Source organism: Babylonia areolata, chromosome 6 (genome assembly GCF_041734735.1).
Source record: "Babylonia areolata isolate BAREFJ2019XMU chromosome 6, ASM4173473v1, whole genome shotgun sequence".
In the NCBI taxonomy this organism is placed as follows: Eukaryota; Metazoa; Mollusca; class Gastropoda; order Neogastropoda; family Buccinidae; genus Babylonia; species Babylonia areolata.
In genome coordinates this window covers 53,141,523-53,149,022 of record NC_134881.1, presented here as the reverse complement: position 1 = coordinate 53,149,022, position 7,500 = coordinate 53,141,523, and the positions used below count along the sequence as shown (strand labels likewise).

At 42.5% G+C, this 7,500-nt stretch overlaps 1 protein-coding gene and 1 long non-coding RNA gene across 2 annotated transcripts in view; both read right to left on the bottom strand.

Moving 5' to 3' along the window:
• Positions 1–6,220, bottom strand: part of LOC143283446 (uncharacterized) — a 191,378-nt gene extending 185,158 nt beyond the window's left edge. Inside the window, exon 1 of the long non-coding RNA XR_013055407.1 lies at positions 6,043–6,220. This is a non-coding gene — a long non-coding RNA (uncharacterized LOC143283446). The remainder of the gene's footprint in view (positions 1–6,042) is intronic.
• Positions 1–7,500, bottom strand: part of LOC143283447 (potassium voltage-gated channel subfamily KQT member 1-like) — a 272,354-nt gene that overhangs the window by 262,976 nt on the left and 1,878 nt on the right. The window lies entirely within an intron of this gene.

Sequence of the window (7,500 nt, the reverse complement as noted above, 5' to 3'; positions counted from 1 at the left end):
CGCACACGTTGGCTGACAGCTCAAAATTAATGACCTATCTCACATATCAAGGTGCATATGCACGGGTGCGAGCGTGCGCGTGTGTCAGTGTAGTTGAGCATGTGTGTGCTTTTCACGTGCGTGTGTTTGCGGGCGTGTGAATTTGTGAAACCATGATGGAGTGGGCATGCGCGCCTACGAGTATCTCTGCACACATGCGACAATATTGTGGGTTGCAGGCGTGCGTGTGCGTGCACTCAACTGTTGGCATGGATGTGCAGAAGTCCATAGGTGACCGTCTTTCCACTTAAAGTGGAATGAACCATTGAGCATGGATGTGGGTTTGCCCGTGTGTGCACAAATGCAAGATATGTGCGTGTGTATTTGTGTAAATGTGTGTGTGTGTGTGTGTGTGTGTGTAGTAAAAGCGTGCAAGCACTTTACGTGTGTGGTACGGTCGTGTCTGTGTGTGATCATATATGCATACGGCATGTGTGTGTAGGCCTGTGTGTGTGAGCAAATATTCACGCGCGAGTATCTGTGTGTATGTGTGTGCTCGCACTTAGTGTGTAGCTGGAAACCTTTTTTTTCAAATCAAATAATTCCGCAAGATGTCTGGTGTAACTAGAAATACTGTGTGCTACAATAACGTAATCAAGAACATATAAAATGGTGCCGCATAGAGAGTGTCACACAGACACAGTGACAAATATCTAGACTCAGTGACACAGACATGTTGACACAGCAACATACAGAGACAGTGAAGTAGACAAGATCTAGACAGACACACCTATCAGAGAGATACTGTGACAGACATATATACCAGATAACACACACAAGCACATCAACAAAGCGTCATTGACATATTGAATATGACTGCGTGTATAGACACACATACTGACGTATCAGTGACCATGTGTGTGTGGATACTCATAAACCTTGCAGACCACATTGCCTGTATCACTCCATTATATCTTATAGACTTTTTTTTTTTTTTAATATGTTCCTATTACACCAGACATTAAATTTTCTCACGTGTTTTTATAGAATATGAAAAAATGACACAATTCTCCTGTTTGTTACAAACCTCAATGTTTGTGAAAGAAAATGTAAAAGGCGAGTGTATCCAATGAAATCTTAAGCTGCGATTATTGGTAATTATAAGAATGGTTATTTTTCTTGCGACGCCTGCAAACGTTGCAAACCATTGCAACAATATGACGCTTTTTTGCGTTTTCCTTCTTTACTTAGTGAACCTGAAACCGGAATCCAGTGGTATGTTTCAAACGTGTTATGAAAATATGAGAAAATAACACGTTCTCCCATTTGTTACAGCATAAAATAGTCCATATAGATTATTTTAAACAGTATAGTGTCACTATTGCATAATAGTACGTAATAAGTAATGGTGTTTTATTGGTGGTTTTTTGTGATATCAAATATAAGCCAACTTGTAATCAAGATTTTATGTCGCTCAACTAGAGAATAATGATAATAATGATAATTATACGGTGAATAATACATCTGTACAAACATCCAAATATTTCTATTATAAAAAAACAACAACAACAACAAACGTGACTGCTAGAAAGATAGTTTACCATTTTCGCAATTTTCCTTTACAAAAAAAATTCATAATTTCACACACTGACTTGGACAGCCTATGTTATTTACTGTTGATTTCCCTTGAACAAAATCTAAATGTGAAAGGGGAAATAACTCTAGAAGATGAAACACAAGGTTGCGTGGCGAGAGTTGAAGTTGTCTGTGTTTAAAGGGGCATTCATTTGCCACATTGCCGTCCTCATTGTTTTCACTTTCATTCTTTCCCGTGTAAATATCAGTGGATTTGTATTGAATCTGGACTAAAAGCATCAAAAGACGTACACGTCTTAAGATATAATTTTCATGGACAAATGTCTGTTAGAAGTGAAGTGATGTACTAGAGGTAACGCGTCCGCCTAGGAAGCGAGAGAATCCGAGCGCGCTGGTTCGAATCACGGCTCAGCCGCTGATATTTTCTCCCCTTCCACTAGACCTTGAGTGGTGGTCTGGACGCTAGTCATTCGGATGAGACGATAAACCGAGGTCCCGTATACAGCATACACTTAGCACACGTAAAAGAACCCACGGCAACAAAAGAGTTGTTCCTGGCAAAATTCTGCGGAAAAATCAACTTCGATAGGGAAAACAAATAAAGCTGGATACAGGAAAGAAAAAAAAAGATAAATAAATTAATTAATTTTTAAAAAAGGGGGTGGGGGTGGGGGGGTGGCGCTGCAGTGTAGCGACGCGCTCTCCCTGGGGAGAGCAGCTCGAATTTCACACAGAGAAATCTGTTGTGACAAAAAAATAAATACAAATAAATAAATACAAATAAACAGAAGTAAATATCAGTGGATTTGTATCGAATTTGGACTAAAAACATCCAAAAGATGTACACGTATTAAGATATAACTTTCATGGACAATTGTCTGTTAGAAGTAAATATCAGTGGATTTGTATCAAATCTGAATTAAAAACATCAAAAGACATAAACGTATTAAGCTATAATTTTCATGGGCAATTGTTTGATAGAAGTAAAAAATTAATATCAGTGGGTTTGTATCAAACTGAACTAACAACATCATGAGACATAAATGTTTTAAGATACAAATTTTCATGGACATTTGTCCGTTAGAATGTTGAAATGACTAAGTTAAGATTTTTGCTCACCATGCTTTTTAAAGTTAAAATTCCATGATGTGAACTACAGAAAACTTCCTATCTCACATTGCATAATTTCTGATTTATTGTGCAAACTCTCACACGCCCGCAAACACGTCCGGGTGAACAATAACAACAATAATGATAATAATAATGGTATTTATATAGCGCTGAATCTTGTGCAGAGACAAATCAAAACGCTTTCGCACCAGTCATTCACACGCATGCATAACTCTAAAACTGTAGAAACTAAAGACAAGGAAGAGGCAGGCAAGGGAGGCTATTTTGGGAAGAGGTGGGTTTTAAGGCCAGACTTGAAAGAGCTGAGTGTGGAGACTTGACGAAGCGAAAGAGGAAGTTCATTCCAATTGCAAGGTCCAGAGACAGAGAAAGTAGGGCGGCCAACAGTCGAGTGTTTGAATCTGGGGTATGCGTAAATAGAGTGGATCCGAAACAAACCTCAAATGCACACATGCGTTCGCTTGTACCGGACGTGGACACACGGTGAAATGTAACACACACGATGGCACACACACACACACACACACACAGTGACAACATATCGTTTACAAGCTTCCCATCATGCCAGCATCGCTCAAAGAAGACATTGTTGTTCAGTGAACTGCTCCAACTTCTACTGCTGCTGCCACCTCTACTATTACTGCCACTGCTGCTACTACTACTACTGCTACTACTACTAAAGCATACCAAATAATGATAACAACAACAACAATAATGATTTTTTTTTTAACACAATAACAACAACAACAATACTACTACTACTTCTGCTGCTACTACATATAATAATAATACTAATGATATTGATGATGACAATGATGATTTTACCAATAACGCTCAACTGCGCTGCAGAACGCAAAATCCCGACGCGTAAAACATGCATCTAAACACTAAAATGACATGCATAAACTCGCACAGACATCCAGCCGAACTCTCAAATACTTCCATGCCTTCCTGCACACACACACACACACACACACACACACACACACACACACACACACACACACACACACACACACACACACACACACACACACACACACCACAACACAACACAACACAACACAATTTGCATATATATTCACACCACATCATTCACACAATGTGTTCGGTTTCAGTTTCGGTTTCAGTTTCAGTTTCTCAAGGAGGCGACACTGCGTTCAGACAAATCCATAAACGCTACACCACATCTGCTAGGCAGATGCCAGACCAGCAAGCGTAACCCAACTGAGTCAGGCCTTAAGTGCATGCATGTATATTTTTGTACCTATCAGAGTGAGATTTCTGCAACAGAAATTTGCCCGAAGACAACAATCTCGTTGCCGTGGGTTCTTTTTTCAGTGCGCCAAGTGCGTGCTGCACACGGGACCTCGGTTTACCATCACATCCGGATGACTAGACGCTCAGTTCGATTTTCCAGTCTGTCAAACTTGGGGAGAAAAGATGAGAGAGCGGGATTCGAACCCAGGCTCTCGCGGATTCTGTACCGGCTGTGTGAGCGTCTTAACCATTCGGCCACTTTCCTCCTGAAGTGTTCAGCCTGCAGCCAAAAGGGTCGTGCTACAACTTGAGGGCGTCCCCCCACCCCCTGCAGACTTCTCCTCGAGAAATTCCTTCATCATCAATAAATCATGTCAAGAACAATTCCCTGGTGGACAATTAAAAGCCAGGATGGGAGGAGGCGGGGGTGAGGTGTGTGTGTAGAGGAGGGGGAGGGGGGGCTGGGGGAGGGGGTAAGGGGGGGGAGAATCAGCAATCCAGCTCCGATCGCACAAAAGAAATCACGTGACCCACGCTAGCCAATCAAGCTCCAACACGCGCTGTTTTCTGGGAGTTTTTTTTTTTTTACCGCCCGTCATGGCCAGACCTGTATACACCTTCGGCGGACATTAAATTCCACCAGAGACGACAACGTGATTTGAAGCAGCCGATTCTATGGTTTTCTGTTGTTGCCAAAAGTCCACAAACAGAAACTGGCACAGCAGATGTTGTTGATGATGATGATGATGATGATGATGATGATACGGACAAGTTATGTAGCGCCTATCCTCGGTCAGAGACCAAGCTGTGAGGGCTTTGCAAACACAGAGTCATCTGCACAACAGACTGCGTACCTGGGTAGAGCTAACGAGCAGTTGACGGTGGTCGCTCATCATTCGTTTCCTGTTTCGTCATTCAGTCAGGTTTCAGTCACGCACACATTGACGCTCACACATGCATGTAACACTTTACATGCATGACCGTTTTGTTTAATTACTCTGCCATGAAGGCAGCCGTACTCCATTTTCGGAGTGTACATGCTAGGTATGATCTTGTTTTCATATTCCACCGTACAGGTACCCACGCACAGCAGACAACATTTTGTGAATCTGAACGCAGGAACTTTCTTTCCTTAACCCACCGAACGCTGACATGGATTACAGGATCTTTAACGTGCGTATTTGATCTTCTGCATGAAATGTAACAGAGCAGATGTCAACTATGCATTGCTGGGTGTGCTTTCCTTCCCCCACCCCCCCCCCCCGCCCCCTCTCCCCCGCCTCCCTCCCCCCTCTTCGTCCCCCCCCCCTCGCACCCCCCTCCATCCCAAACCCTCTTACTGTATTTGAGGAAATAGAATATTTGTGACGAATTGGACGAACGTATGACAGAGAGCAGTGTGATAAAGTGCGTCTGTAAGGTTTGGAAGTAGGGCACATGTGCACACTTACGTACGCACGCACGCACGCACGCAAACGCGAGCACTGCATGTACACACACACACACACACACACACACACACACACACACATGCACATACACACACACACGCACATACACACACACATGCACATACACATACACACACACACACACATACATACACATATACGAGCGAGCGCACACACACACATGCACATACACGCGCACGCACGCACGCACGCACGCACACACACACACACAGATACACACACGACCACACAGACACTTTATATATATATGTATATATATATATCTCTCTCTCACACACAGACAGACAGACAGACAGACAGACACGCTCGCACAAACACACAGACACAGATACACACACACACACACGCACACACACACACACACACACACACACACACATACACACACACACACACACACACACACACACACACACACACACACACACATTCAGGACACCCACAATAATGTACAAACAAGAAGAACATTATTTCTTGCTGTCATTGTTTTTTTGGGTTTTTTTTGTCGTTGTTGTTGTTTGCTTGTATGGTTGAATGTTGTTGTTGTTGTTATTGTTGTTGCTACTGCTGCTATTATTGTTGTTGTTGCTTATGTTCCACTTACCTTTCGCCACACCACCACAGTTGTCCCACGGGTCATGTATTCTCCACGCCTCACGCCTCACACCCACACCCACACCCACACACACCAGGGCCACTGGCTGGCTGGTTCTCTGGAAGTCTCATTCCACGGGAATCACGGAATCGCAGACACTTCAATCACCACCACCACCACCACCACCACCACCTCCACCACCACACGCCAACCCTCTCCAGTACATCACAATCTCCATTGTCAACACTACACGGAAGAAACCCCAAACAAAGAACAAACTCCAAAAAACAGAACCTCACACGACGCGAAAAAAAAAGAAGAAAAAAAAAAAAAGAAGTAAAAATCTCACGACTCTGCTACGATAGACTGAATTAACCATCATCCCCTCGCCCACAAAAATTTAAAAAAACAACAAAAATTCATGATGATAATAAGGAGAATAAGAATAAGAATGATAAAAAAAAAAAAAAGAAGTAAAAATCTCACGACTCTGCTACGATAGACTGAATTAACCATCATCCCCTCGCCCACAAAAATAAAAAAACAACAAAAATTCATGATGATAATAAGGAGAATAAGAATAAGAATGATAAGAATAAAAAATTTAAAAAAAAAAAAGACACCACTTCTACCTTATGAGAAGGCACCATCTCAAAATTCTGACTGGGTGTCGCTGCCAGCCATCGGCAAAAAGCCCACTCTGTTCGCACCTGGCTTGGTGTGTGACCAGACACACTGACTTCACGGCAGTTGTAGGACTCGCGATAATCGTCCTGTCAAGCTTCTCGAGAAGGGTGCACTTGATTTATATCTACAGCACCTCTTTCGGGGTTTCTTGGGGTTTTTTTTTCATGACAATACTTAAAAAAAGAAAGAAAAAGAAAAAAACCTTCTTCTTCTTCTTCTTCTGCGTTTGTGGGCTGCAGTTCCCACGTTCACTCGTATGCACACGAGTGGGCTTTTACGTGTATGACCGTTTTTAACCCTGCCATGTAGGCAGCCATACTCCGTTTTCGGGGGTGTGCATGTTGGGTATGTTCTTGTTTCCATAACCCACCGAACGCTGACATGGATTACAGGATCTTTAACGTGCGTATTTGATCTTCTGCTTGCATATACACACGAAGGGGGTTCAGGCACTAGCAGGTCTGCACATATGTTGACCTGGGAGATCGTAAAAATCTCCACCCTTTACCCACCAGGCGCCGTCACCGTGATTCGAACCCGGGACCCTCAGATTGACAGTCCAACGCTTTAACCACTCGGCTATTGCGCCCGTCGAAAAAAAACCCTTCAAACTACACTATGAATACGGAACCTTTAAATATTTAAAAAATCTAAAATATTGGCTTTGCTTAAAACAGGTTTTTTTTTTATGTCGGAAACTCCAATCGCGAATAATGCTTGATGCAGATTTTGAAAAATTTATTTTATTAAATGATCATTTTGATCTATCTATCTATCTGT